This window comes from Coregonus lavaretus (assembly GCF_964263955.1).
Source record: "Coregonus lavaretus genome assembly, chromosome: 26".
NCBI lineage: Eukaryota > Metazoa > Chordata > Actinopteri > Salmoniformes > Salmonidae > Coregonus > Coregonus lavaretus.
The window spans coordinates 29,311,445-29,326,482 of record NC_140013.1 but is presented as its reverse complement, the minus strand read 5'-3'; the positions used below and the strand labels follow the sequence as shown (position 1 = coordinate 29,326,482).

Genomic DNA, 15,038 nt, shown 5'->3' with positions numbered 1-15,038 from the left:
GGAGTGGGGAGGGGAGGAAGGGAGGAGGGGAGGAAGGGAGGAGGGGGGAGGGAGGGAGGGAGGGAGGGAGGGAGGGAGGGAGGGAGGGAGGGATTTGGTGCCAGTATTTCTTAGATTACTCCCATTTTGCATTCAATTAAATATGATGAAGCCAATGGGGTGAGTTAATTAGTGTTACTTGCAGGGGGAGTATAAGGATCTGATTTATTTATTGGACAATATAACACAAGGCCTACTTTTGTAGTTGGTCACCCAGTCGTAGGTCAACCCTATGATCTAAAAAGCAAGTCCAAAACCTTGGATATTTACTGTGATAGTTTTCTGTCTCCTAGCCTTTTGCAGCCTTTCATCACAGCACACAATGAAGAGCTTATGTGGCTGATTTGTAGACAGTGCGATTGGCAGACTTTGAGTGGAGAGCGTAGGATTTCAGCAGAACCAGAGCAGAGCAACATCTAAAGACAGCTAACTCCCTGAGCGCAGAGCTAAACCATGACTGGCACAATGCGATGTTGGGCTTATTAGATTCCTCAAGACATTACACAAATTGACAAAGAGAAAACTCTTTCTGTGGAGGAATGCGCATACAGGAAAGGATTGTAGAAGCTGCAGTATTTAAATGTATCAGATGCTATGAAATAAGATTTCACTCTTGTGCATAATTTTAATATAGTTTGAATGCAATTTTCCATGGTGACATCTTTTAAATATATTCTTATTGGTACTATTTGAGTATGCATGAGCATATTTGTGTGTGTGTGTGTGTGTGTGTGTGTGCGCGCATGTCTGTGGATCCTTATAGTTGATTTTGTACGCAAGGCCAGCATTGAGAATGTAAATGTAGTTTCTATGCCAGAGGCTAGTTTGAGACACAGCATGAATTTGTTTGTTTGGATTCTAATGTTGTCTCAGTAAAAACACCAAACCACACAACGTTGTTGGCGTCATTCTCATGGTGAGACAATCGATAGCCGAGGGTCGACACATACAAACTAAGACAGTAGCTGGTTCTGAAATGGCACTCTGTTCCCTATTGCGCTATATAGTGAATAAGGTCCCATTCAGACATAGCCAGTGAGATCAGTTACCCAGAGTACCATCAAAGGAGATGATCGTGGACTTCAGGAAACAGCAGAGGGTGCACTCCCCTATCCACATCGACAGGACCGCAGTGGAGAAGTTGGAAAGCTTCAAGTTCCTTGGTGTACACATCACCGACAAACTGAAATGGTCCACCCACGCAGACAGTGTGGTGAAGAAGGCGCAACAGAGCCTCTTCAACCTCAGGAAGCTGAAGAAATTTTGCTTATCACCTAAAACCCTCACAAACGTTTACTGATGCACAATTGAGAGCATCCTGTCGGGCTGTATCACCGCCTGGTACGGCAACTGTACCGCCCACAACCGCAGGGCTCTCCAGAGGGTGGTGCGGTCTGCCGAACGCATTACCGGGGGCAAACTACCTGCCCTCCAAGACACATACAGCACCCGATGTCACAGGAAGACCAAAAATATCATCAAGGACATCAACCACCCGAGCCACGGCCTGTTCACCCCGAGGTCAGTACAGGTGCATCAAAGTTGGGACAGAGAGACTGAAAAACAGCTTCTATCTCAAGGCCATCAGACTGTTAAATAGCCATCACTAGCACATTAGAGGCTGCTGCTGCCTATTGAAATCACTGATCACTTTAAGAAATGGAACACTAGTCACTTTAATAATGTTTACATATCTTGCACTACTCATCTCATATGTACAGTATATACTGCATTCTATTCTATAATATTCTTCTGTATCTTAGTCCATGCCGCTCTGTCATTGCTTGTCCATATATGTATATATTCTTAAATCCCATTCCTTACTTTTTTGTGTGTATTGGGTATATGTTGTGAAATTGTTAGATATTACTGCACTGTCGGAGCTAGAAGCACAAGCATTTCACTACACCCGCTATAACATCTACTAAACATGTGTATGTGACAAATACAATTTGATTTGATTTGATTTGCTCTGTGTCGGCACAGCAGGCCACTCTTGTTCAGTGCTCATTTAGCAGCTCTCTCAGTTAAAGTAAAGCAAGACATACTTATTTTACATCTTTTAGCAGACACTCTTATCCAGAGCAACTAGGGTTAACTGCCTTATTTAAGGGCACAGCAACAGATGTTTTTCACCTAGTCAGCTTGGGGATTTGAACCAGTGACCTTTCAATTACTGGCCCAATGCGCTTAACCACTAGGCTACCTGACAGCATTGAAATCAATGTCTCTTTCGCGAAGGAGCCCTGCATACACACAATTTACAAAATACACTGAACAAAAATATAAACGCAACATGCAACAATTTCAAAGATTTTACTGAGTTACAGTTCATATAAGAAAATCTGTCAATTTATATACATTCATTAGGCCCTAATCTATGGATTTCACATGTGGGAATACAGATATGCATCTGTTGGTCACAGGTACCTTAAAGAAAAGAAAATAGGGGCGTGGATCAGAACCAGTCAGTATCTGGTGTGACCATTTGCTTCATGCAGCTCGACACATCTCCTTCACACAGAGTTGATCAGGCTGTTGTTTGTGGCCTGTGGAATGTTGTCCCACTCCTCTTCAATGGCTGTGTGAAGTTGCTGGATATTAGCAGGAATTGGAACACGTTGTCTTGCACATCGATCCAGAGCATCACAAAAATGCTCAAGGGCTGACATGTCTGGTGAGTATGCAGGCCATGGAAGAACTGGGACATTTTCAGCTTCCAGGAATTGTGTACAGATCGTTCCGACATGGGGTTGTGCATTATCATTCTGAAACATGAGGTGATGGCGGTGGATGAATGGCATGACAATGGGCTTCAGGATCTCGTCACGGTATCTCTGTCCATTAAAATTGCCATAGATAAAATGCAATTGTGTTTGTTGTCCTTAGCTTATGTCTGCCCATACCATAATCCGTGGGGCACTCTGTTCACAATGTTGACATCAGCAAACCGCTCGCCCACACAACGCCATCTGCCCGGTACAGCTGAAACAGGGATTAATCTGTGAAGAGCACACTTCTCCAGCATGCCAGTGGCCATTGAAGGTGAGCATTTGCCCACTGAAGTCGTTTACGACGCCGAACTGCAGTAAGGTCAAGACGCTGGTGAGGACGACGAGCACGCAGATGAGCTTCCCTGAGACAGTTTTCTTCGGTTGTGCAAACCCACAGTTTCATCAACTGTCTGGGTGGCTGGTCTCAGACGATCAGGCAGGTGAAGAAGCCGGATGTGGAGGTCCTGGGTTGGTGTGGTTGCACGTGGTCTGCGGTTGTGAGGCTGGTAGTACATACTGCCGAATTCCCTAAAACGACATTGGAGAAGGCTTATGCCAGAGAAATGAACATTCAATTCTCTGGCAACAGCTCTGGAGGACATTCCTGAAGTCAGCATGCCAACTGCGCACTCCATCAAAACTTGAGACATCTGTGGCATTGTGTTGAGTGACAATACTGCACATTTTATAGTGGCCTTTTATTGTCCCCAGCACAAGGTATACCTGTGTAATGATCATGCTGTTTAATCAGCTTCTTGATATGCCACACCTGTCAGGTGGATGGATTATCTTGGCAAAGGAGAAATGTTCACCAACAGGGATGTAAACAAATTTGAGAGAAATAAGCTTGTTGCACGTACATAAAATGTCTGGTATCTTTTATTTCAGCTCATGAAACATGGGCTCAACACTTTACATGTTGAGTTTATATTTTTGTTCAGTATACAATATGCACACACACACACACACAAAGCCTGGAAAAACAAATCCAATGTGAGGCAAGAGATACCATTTGGGGGGGGGGGGGCAAGAATCTACTACACATCAAGAGCTTTAGAGATTAAAGTCTTCAAACAATTTCCTTCTATTTAGATATAATTACACGTTTCATTAACAAGCTTTGAATGGTTATGAATCTGAGGCAGTGCACCCAGAGTGTGGTCCCACAAACAGTAAACAGGTTTCAGGAGAAAGAAAGGACATTCCCCCAGAAACCGATACACTCCAAGAGGAAACACACAGAAGAGAGGCGACCTGCATTACCATTCAATGGATAACATTCCCAATACCTTAGCATCACTTAACAATTCTAAATTAGTTCCATAAACCCCTCTGTCTGCTGTCATGTTTGATTTAAAGTTGTTGCTCTCTCTATCTCTCTCTTGCCCTCTCTCTCGTGCAGATGTAGCTATTCCCAGAGTGCAACATACTAATGAGAAAGAGGTCACTATATGGGTAATAACAGTAAAATATGTTTTTCAAAACGTTATATTTTCTTCATTTTGTAATTTGGTATAATAATCCAGACATACATTAATGTCATAAAGGCCCGAGTGATTATAGTGCAAGGTTCATTTTTCGAGTTGGTTGTCTTGAAACTCGAAATACTAATACTTTTTCACGAATAACATAAACAACCTATTTGCAGTTCTACATACAGGAGCAACATGGTGTTTTCATTGTAATGCTAGTGCTACATTGTGCCTGTTTACACGACCGTTAGCATTCACAATAATTAATATGAAAGGTAATGAACTAAACACAGCCATTGTCATATGGAGGTCATTTAGATGAGGGTAGTATTACATTATGTACGGTAACGGTACAAACTTTCCATGGTGCTGAATTCAGTTGTTCCAGTTGCTGTCGCTAGGAGCTGTCCGCAGTGCTGAAACGACCGTGGTGCGCTGACTTGAAGAAAGAGAACCGCATACCCAACGAGCTATCTGTCGACTTAGCGAGTGTTGAAATTGAACAGTCTCTGTCTATCAGCTGATAACAACATCAGAACATAGCTCTCATATGAGTGGAGCGCCCGTGCTGCGCAGTGTGCGATCCCGAGGTCTCACAGCAAGTGGCTTTTGCCGAGCACGATCAGTCTCTATTTCATTTTAAGGAAAAGTGTTGATCCCAAGGACATTCCTTTCTATTAGAAGAGGACCAATACTGAAAGGAAGCATGAGTGCTGCACGAGATTACATAGTCGTTCTGATGGTTCTCTTTGCAATGATGACGGACATAGGCGCTAAAGGTGAGATTCTCAATAATATAACGGAAGGCTATTTGGTCGCTTATGCACATGTGTATTGCAATGCAATTCTGTTCCCGCCCCGCCGGTATTAGGGTGCCACTGTGTCCAATTATGTGTGAGCCTATTTGTCGGTAGGCTATCTGGGAAACTACAGATGGAGATGTGTTTGTGGGAGGTCAGTCAAAGTCGTCTATCGGTCGTGTTTCCTCCTATAATGAGGTTTAAATGGTCCCCTCCACCGCTACGGCCATTATTCTCAAATAACTCATGTGGAGGAGAGGATATAACATATACCTATCGTTCTATTAACGGCAGATGTTGTAGCCTACTACTTACTATAGTGTTAGGCTGTATTATAGTGTTAGGCGATACAGTAGCCTATTTATTGCTTGCAATGAAGAATTCACCACAAGCCTTACTAATTGCAATTGGCTATCCGGTTAGTTAAACACATTCATTTCATTAAAAAAGTTATACATTGACTAGTGATTGTAGTTTAGAAATAATTTAAGCAAATTCCAAATCCAAACTTTAAAGAATTGTTAGTTTTGTAATAACTGTTAAACAAACTTAGACTATTAAAGTTAGCCTAAAATATCATGTCCTTTTGAAGTGTATTTTAATCGGCAATCATCATATATATATATAACCTACATGGATGGAAAATATAATAAATGATTGCTTCGCAGTGGGCCAATCATTTTTAATAATTAATGAATAATGTGTCAACTTCTATCTCACATTAAAAAAAATATGTTCAAAAGAGATCTAATCATGAAAGAAGATGTATATTAGTTCTAAGAACATTGGAATGACATTCATTGGTTTTACAGCTGGCTGCACTATTCATGCCTTTGATTTGATGACATTAATTAATAAAGTACTATCTTATCTTATTGAGATTCCTCGAGGAGGAATAAATAAACCTATAAAGACAACCAGACAACATTTTCTCGGCCTACATCTGATAATTCTACCCACATAAATATTTATTAAAAGGTTGGTCTTGACTTGCACCCATGGTGTACTTCACATGAGTCTCACATAAACATACATGTCACACAACGTCGATCATGGCGGACCCATCAGACATTTCTCTCCAATCTGCTGAATTTGTTTTGTTCTGTTTTGTTCCCATATTTTAGTGACCCTGTGCAGGGCTGGAATTACATTTCCATTTATGTCATATCAGGAATGATTGAAATTCCAATTAAAGAATTTTAAAATCCTCATTGAAAATAAAGACTGTAGAATATTTCAATAATTTGTCTTTCAATTCATAACCTGAATTGACTGAATAAAAATGCTTTTGAGGAGATTTTTAATAGAATAGAACAGTAAATGAACAAAGGAAGAAAAAGGGAGTGATCTATGTTGTGGGATGAGATGTAAGACTTTGGCAGAATCATGCACATACAGTACTTACCTGATGAAGTAATACATCAACCTATTATAACCCCAATTTATACAGTTTTTTAGATCCAAGTGTTTTACGAATAGGTATCTGATATTACAAAGACTAATAGGGCACCAGGTAGCTTAGTGGGTAAGAGGGTTGTGCCAGTAACCGAAAGGTTGCTGGTTCTAATCCCCGAGCCGACTAGGTGAAAAATCTGTCGATGTGCCCTTAAGCAAGGCACTTAACCCTAATTGCTCCTGTAAGTCGCTCTGGATAAGAGCATCGACTAAAATGTAAAATGTAAATGTAATGGCTATTAAACGGCTCCTTCATGCCTGCAGCTGGGAAAACCTGGCCCCAGAGATCAAACTCTGCATTGATCCCACATCACAGTATCAGCCTGACCTTATGACCTCAGAGGTCTGTGGGCCACCCTGTCCTTATCAGTCACCTTCTACTGAACCTCTGAAGCTGCACTTTACTGCAGAACAAAAGCACTCTAGCTAATGTGAGGCTCCATCAGTCCAGATTGAGAGGTTCAGCGAGCTAAAAGCAGGAGCCCATATTAAATTGATGGCATTGTGTTGTGCTAAAAATGGGCGAGGAATGGTTGAGTAAAGGTTCACTTGGGTAAGTATAGGTTGACTTTAGGTTGGTCAGTAATCCTCCATCTTTTTTTGTTGTTGTGTCAATGTCAATGAGTGTACAAAACATTAAGAACACCTGCACTTTCCATGACATAGACTGACCAGGTGAATCCAGGTGAAAGCTATGATCCCCTTCAATCAGTGTAGATGAAGGGGAGGGACAGGTTATCAAAGGATTTTCAAGCCTTGAGATAATTGAGACATGGATTGTGTATATGTGCCATTCAGAGGGTGAATGGGCAAGACAAAAGATTTAAGTGCCTTTGAACGGGGTATGGTACTAGGTGCGAGGCGCACCGGTTTGAGTGTGTCAAGAACTGCAACGCTGCTGGGTTTTTCACGTTCAACAGTTTCCCGTGTGTATCAAGAATGGTCCGGCACATAGGCTGCATTAATTGAGGGAGAGAATGTATTGTAATGTTTTTGAAATTGTATGAACTGCCTTCATTTTGCTGGACCCCAGGGGATCCATAATAATGGGGATCCATAATAAACACAAACACAAATACACCCAAAGGACATCCAGCCAACTTGAAACAACTGTGGGATGCATTGGAGTCGCATCTGTAGCTTAGTTGGTAGAGCATGGCGCTTGCAACGCCAGCGTTGTGGGTTCGATTCCCACGGGGGGTCAGTATGAAAAGAATGTATGCACTCACTAAACTGTAAGTCGTCTGCAAAAATGACTAAAATATAAAACATGGGCCAGCATCCCTGTGGAATGCTTTCGACACCTTGTAGAAACCATGCCTCGACGAATTGAGGCTGTTCTGAGGGCAAAAGGGGGTGGAGCAATTTAATATTACGAAGGTGCTCCTAATGTTTTGTACACTGAGTGTTTATACAATCTGTCCATAGATATAATGTATCTCATAGGCTGCATTCATTGAGAGAGTGATGCATAAACCTGCGTAGTTGTGTGTCAGGGGCTCTAATGTCAACATGCTGTCAACACACGTTGTGTGTTTCTACTGGTTTTATGTTGTGTTTGTGAGAATCATAGGGGAGGAGGACATTTGTGTCTGCTCACATTGAGAATGCATACCCCCTACTGCACCTCTCTGATAATAATGAAAATTACAATACAATCTCAGAGCTATCTTTGATGCTGCAGAGTGCTGTGTCTGTATTGGCCGATAGGGGGTGCATGAGGCCATTGATGCTGCCGCTTTTGAGCATCCCTTGTTGTTAATGGTCCTCAGGGTGGACTGTAATCATAATGCGGACAGGAGAGAATCAGTTCCCTCTCCCTGGAATATCCTATTCCTCTCTGCCCCTTATACTGTCCGTGTGAGACGGCTCCCTGTGCTCGGACACCTCCCACAACTCTCCGGCACCACCATGAAGTATGAGTGGGGGGACAGTGGACTGGAAAGGGGCTGGAGGTCTGGAGGCGACTCCCTGCACTGCCACCTCTGTCATCTACTGACACAGATCGGATGGGAGATCAGTATGGCTAGCTGAGAGGGAGAGAGAGAGAGAGAGAGAGAGAGAGATAGAGAGAGAGAGAGAGAGAGAGAGAGAGAGAGAGAGAGAGAGAGAGAGAGAGAGAGAGAGAGAGAGAGAGAGAGAGAGAGAGAGAGAGAGAGAGAGAGAGAGAGAGAGAGAGAGAGAGAGAGAGAGAGAGAGAGAGAGAGAGAGAGAGACGGCTGTTGCAGGAAAGACTGGCTACAACTAGAACAACATCAAACACACGTACACAGAAATGAATCCTCCTGTTTTAACTTATTGAATCGATTAGATCTGAACATAGGAAACTATGCATGTGATGTAGTGAATTGAACAAAATGTATTCCCTGTTCTGTGTGAGCTCAGAGCACAGCTTTTCATTTTGCAATGATGAATCACCCCAGACACCCAGAAGTGGGAGGAAGGGTAGGTTTGAGAACGAGCCTGTGTGTGTGTGTGTGTGTGTGTGTGTAAAGCAAGAAGAATCAGTGTGAGAGATAATACATTTTCCAGATTTAAAGTCGTTGTCAGTCACTCTGTATTGGAATATCAGAACAAGCGACATCAATCTGAAGCCATGTCTGATGTCTGAGGCTTGGCACACAATGTCCAATTATGAAGCCCTCATTTTTGCTGTCTTTGATGTTTTAGTTTAGCTTTCCATGTTGGAGCTCTGAGCTTGACCTGAATATGTCACAATAAGTAATCTCTTCTAATTGTAGCGGTTGTTTTTCTCCCAATAACACGCAAACACTGCATCTGTCTGTGTGTGTGCATGCACGCAAACACACACACGCTTGTAAAGATAAATCATAATCGAGCTCTGCTCAGCTTTTTTAGCATCCTCCCCCCTAATTACTGGCTACTAAATCTTTATCCTGAACAATGTAGCAGTACTTTATTCCCCTCTCCTTCCCTTTCAATAAATCTCTCATCTCCATGGTGTACTTTAACATTTAAAGGTTTAGCTAGTCTTTCAGAGTAACATTTTACTGCCATTAATGTTACATAAAAGAGTATGAATATCTAGATCTTGGAGGTTGTGATGAGAGGTGATGTTTGAGGAAGAGTAATTTGCATCGTCCGGGAGGATGCCACGTTCCTTGACACGCTGCAGCTGGTGTAGATGAAGATGACAAACCTTTTATGAAAACAAGGATATTGAATATAAACAGAATTTTTGACTATAGATTTATAGTATGTTATATTTTTCCTCTGGTTTACCTTCACAATGTGAGCTCTGGCCGCAAGTGCTGCAGAAGCCCTTTCTCAGCCATTCATCTGATATTCTCAGAATAAACTCACCATTATGGAGCCCCTGAGAAAAGCGATACATTTCCACCCAGCTTCCTTCCTTCCCCGATCCCTCTCTCTCTCTCTCCCCCTCTCTCTCTCTCTCTCTCTCCTCTCTTTCTCTCTCTCTCTCTCTCTCCCCCTCTCTCCTCTCTCCTATCTTTCTCTCTCTCTCTCCCCTCTCTCCCCTCTCATCTCTTTCTCTCTCCCCCTCTCTCCTCTCTCCTCTCTTTCTCTCTCTCTCTCTCTCTCTCTCTCTCTCTCTCTCTCTCTCTCTCTCTCTCTCTCTCTCTCTCTCTCTCTCTCTCTCTCTCTCTCTCTCTCCCCTCTCTCCTATTTCTCTCTCTCCCCTCTCTCCTCTATCCTCTCCTCTTTCTTTCTCTCTTTCTTTCTCTCTCTCTCTCTCTCTCTCTCTCTCCCTCACTCTCTCCTCCTCCTCTCTCTCTCTCTCTCTCTCTCTCTCTCTCTCTCTCCACTCTCTCCTCTTTCTCTCTCTCCCCTCTCTCCTCTCTCTCTCCTCTCTCTCTCTCCTCTCTCTCTCTCCTCTCTCTCTCCTCTCTCTCTCTCTTTCTCTCTCTCTCTCTCGTCCCTACCGCAGATAAAAAGCAATTTGCTCTGGGTGTCAGTGATCCGACGCGATCAGCATTGCTTCATGGCATGTAGGGAAAAAAACTAAAGCTGGAAAGAGGGAACATCTCTTTTAATAAACACCATAGATGCTCTCAAGATCTGATGAAAATGATTTAATTTGGGAGAATTGAAAATGTTCAACACATGCTTTTCTATTACGGGTGATTAACCTGTCCTAACGTGCTCCTTGCTGTGCCATCAGAGGCTATTCAGAACATGTATACCCTCCATATTGTTTCAGAGTTTCCCTTTTGACACACTCAATTGGAAATTAGTGTTATTGTAAAGCAGCTGTTGGTGCCCGTCTCCCGGGAGGGAAGGAAGGGGGCTCAGTCTGAATAGAGCTTTTGAATTTTCTCCCAGGTGGTGCGGTGAGGTACTGAGAGGGACGGTGGAACCGAACACTGTCATTTTCTTCTCCTCCGTCTTTTCCTCTCTGACTCGAGCCACTGCTCCTGTGAAATGTTTACCCCAGCTGCTGTCAGTCAAAGCAGGTTTCCTGAAGGCTGCGTTCATCTGGTTTACTATATCTCCATCTCCGAATGGAACATTACGTCTCCTTTGTGACAAAAGCCCTCGAGTTATACATCTGAGTAGTTCTAAACCCATTTACGCTCCATTACCGTGAATGCAGCCCCCTGTCATCATCAAACATCATTTATGCTCCGGTGTATTTCTACATGGCTTGTACCATCACACAAAATAAACAAACCTCTTCCTCTGTTGTCCTGCCTCTCTGTTACATACTGCACAGTACCACCCTGTGGTTCTCCAGTTCTTTCTCTTCTACTTGAACACTCAGTACCGTGGGTCTGGTCTGAAAGCAGAGCTATAGAACATTAACACTATTCATGTATGAATGACTGGTGATGTCACATGGCAGCCTTTGGTTTCTCTCCCTTCTAGCTGGCTGCTGAGAGGCTTGGGGACATTCAATACAAATCAATGGCCAATCTGGTCTGCACTCTGGCCGCATGTCCCCATGCATTACTCTCCAGGCTGTCTCCATAACGTAAATAAGTCCTGCCTCCCATTTGTATTGTGTCGTTTGGGCAAATGACCTGACGCACACAGTCAGTAAGAGACATACCATCATGCTTGAATTGAAATCCACTAGAAAAGTTTCCGGAGCTGGACTGTTTTCTTTTTTCTTATGTGCTCTTATTAAGATTAAGTTTGGTGTTTATTTTTTCACACACTCCTCAGCTGCTCTCCTATTCCCTCCTCCCTCGCTACCTCAACCGTCCTCACCATGAAGCGCAGTAAGTTTCAGCCTCCCTATCTGAGACCCATGGCTCTATCGATCTGCCCACTGAGGAGGAGAGCAAACGTTAGTGCAGGGAATCAGTACAAACCCATCCTCTCCTCTCCTCTCCTCTCCTCTCCTCTCCTCTCCTCTCCTCTCCTCTCCTCTCCTCTCCTCTCCTCTCCTCTCCTCTCCTCTCCTCTCCTCTCCTCTCCTCTCCTCTCACTCTCCCTATCCCTATCCCTCTCCCTCTCCTCTCATGGATTGGCAGATTGTGTACACCTGGCTAATTGGGGCTGGTGTGTGGTGAGCATGCAGAGCTGAGGGCCTCTCTGGAACCATTAGGCCCTTGGACAGCTCTCTTCCTCTTCCCCACATCTGGTTCACACTGCTAGCTCTTCATCTAGACGGGTGAACCAGGATCAGACCAGACCAGACTTGGAGGAGATCAGCTGTGGTCATGTGCATAGGCAGCAGGTCAACACTTCTACAGGCAGCAGGTCAACACTTCCACTGGCAGCAGGTCAACACTTCCACAGGCAGCAGGTCAACACTTCCACAGGCAGCAGGTCAACACTTCCACAGGCAGCAGGTCAACACTTCCACAGGCAGCAGGTCAACACTTCCACAGGCAGCAGGTCAACACTTCCACAGGCAGCAGGTCAACACTTTGTTTCTTCTCATCAGACATGTTTTGGACCTTCATGTTTTATGCAGGAGGGGTCAAGTAGATAGGGGTGACAGTGCTGTTTGTTTGTTCTTAGTTGGTCAACTCATTTTTTACATTTACCATGTTGACTGTCCTGAATCTATTTGGTGGAATATAGGCCCTCTACCACTTGTACTATAAGTGTAATTTCCTACCTTCACACCCACTTCACACTTGTCTTTTACCATAAAGTCTCTCAGTCCCCATAAAGATCTGATTGATGTGTTGCTGTGGATTGTACAGAATTCACTCTATATGCTTTAAGGCATATAAATTAAATCTAGTCCTACGGGACTCTTGCTCCTGCTTAGTACAACTCAGGCTTACATATGGCTTGCATATACAGTGGGGGAAAAAAGTATTTAGTCAGCCACCAATTGTGCAAGTTCTCCCACTTAAAAAGATGAGAGAGGCCTGTAATTTTCATCATAGGTACACATCAACTATGCCTCTCAGCAGCCAGCTAGAAGGGAGAAAAATCCAGAAAATGACATTGTAGGATTTTTTATGAATTTATTTGCAAATTATGGTGGAAAATAAGTATTTGGTCACCTACAAACAAGCAAGATTTCTGGCTCTCACAGACCTGTAACTTCTTCTTTAAGAGGCTCCTCTGTCCTCCACTCGTTACCTGTATTAATGGCACCTGTTTGAACTTGTTATCAGTATAAAAGACACCTGTCCACAACCTCAAACAGTCACACTCCAAACTCCACTATGGCCAAGACCAAAGAGCTGTCAAAGGACACCAGAAACAAAATTGTAGACCTGCACCAGGCTGGGAAGACTGAATCTGCAATAGGTAAGCAGCTTGGTTTGAAGAAATCAACTGTGGGAGCAATTATTAGGAAATGGAAGACATACAAGACCACTGATAATCTCCCTCGATCTGGGGCTCCACACAAGATCTCACCCCGTGGGGTCAAAATGATCACAAGAACAGTGAGCAAAAATCCCAGAACCACACAGGGGGACCTAGTGAATGACCTGCAGAGAGCTGGGACCAAAGTAACAAAGCCTACCATCAGTAACACACTACGCCGCCAGGGACTCAAATCCTGCAGTGCCAGACGTGTCCCCCTGCTTAAGCCAGTACATGTCCAGGCCCGTCTGAAGTTTGCTAGAGTGCATTTGGATGATCCAGAAGAGGATTGGGAGAATGTCATATGGTCAGATGAAACCAAAATATAACTTTTTGGTAAAAACTCAACTCGTCGTGTTTGGAGGACAAAGAATGCTGAGTTGCATCCAAAGAACACCATACCTACTGTGAAGCATGGGGGTGGAAACATCATGCTTTGGGGCTGTTTTTCTGCAAAGGGACCAGGACGACTGATCCGTGTAAAGGAAATAATGAATGGGGCCATGTATCGTGAGATTTTGAGTGAAAACCTCCTTCCATCAGCAAGGGCATTGAAGATGAAACGTGGCTGGGTCTTTCAGCATGACAATGATCCCAAACACACCGCCCGGGCAACGAAGGAGTGGCTTCGTAAGAAACATTTCAAGGTCCTGGAGTGGCCTAGCCAGTCTCCAGATCTCAACCCCATAGAAAATCTTTGGAGGGAGTTGAAAGTCCGTGTTGCCCAGCGACAGCCCCAAAACATCACTGCTCTAGAGGAGATCTGCATGGAGGAATGGGCCAAAATACCAGCAACAGTGTGTGAAAACCTTGTGAAGACTTACAGAAAACGTTTGACCTGTGTCATTGCCAACAAAGGGTATATAACAAAGTATTGAGAAACTTTTGTTATTGACCAAATACTTATTTTCCACCATAATTTGCAAATAAATTCATAAAAAATCCTACAATGTGATTTTCTGGAATTTTTTTTCTCATTTTGTCTGTCATAGTTGACGTGTACCTATGATGAAAATTACAGGCCTCTCTCATCTTTTTAAGTGGGAGAACTTGCACAATTGGTGGCTGACTAAATACTTTTTTCCCCCACTGTAGGACATCACGTTGTTACTAACAGTAGGCCGAAACACAAAAATATTGTTAGTTAAAGCTGTTACCAGATATCCTCCCTCTCCATTCTCTCTCTTTCTGAATGAGCCTTTTTAATGAGCGTTATTAGGCAGTTCTGTTCATGTCCTTTGTAGTGGGGATGCATGCAGCTCTGACAGACTTAAACTATAGATGATATGGAACAGTTTGTGTAAAGTTCCAGTAGTGTTCTGTTGGGGTTATTATCCTCTCCTTGAGGATGGTCTGAAAGCAGAGACTGTCAGGCAAGCTGCTGTGGGGAGATGTTTCCATAGAAATACTACAGAGACTCCCCCCCCACTTTCTGTTTGCAAATACTGTATGTACATCACAGTTATGAAACGTTTTTTATTGTACATGGTTGTAAATGGTTTAGTGTAAGACATGTGAGTTTAAATGCATGCTTTGTGCCTGTGAATTTGATCCTTCACAACTGATTTAGACAACATAACACCGAGGTTGTGAGTGAATGTTTGCCCTGAACCTTTTGAAGGATATTATTTTAGGAGAAATCACTCTGGGCTTATCAAGGTTGTCATTGGCAATGATATAAGTAGAAGAGGAGCATAAATGTCCCTTCTCCCATGCCAGTAGAGCAGAACGGTCTGTCG

General features: G+C 43.4%; 1 pseudogene across 1 annotated transcript in view; it reads left to right on the top strand.

Annotated features, from left to right (window-relative positions):
* The first annotated feature begins 4,991 nt into the window (after positions 1-4,991).
* Positions 4,992-15,038, top strand: part of LOC311101974 (seizure protein 6 homolog) — a 126,314-nt pseudogene continuing 116,267 nt past the window's right edge. The window contains exon 1 of the transcript in view: positions 4,992-5,064. The product of the transcript in view is annotated as a seizure protein 6 homolog (transcript). The remainder of the gene's footprint in view (positions 5,065-15,038) is intronic.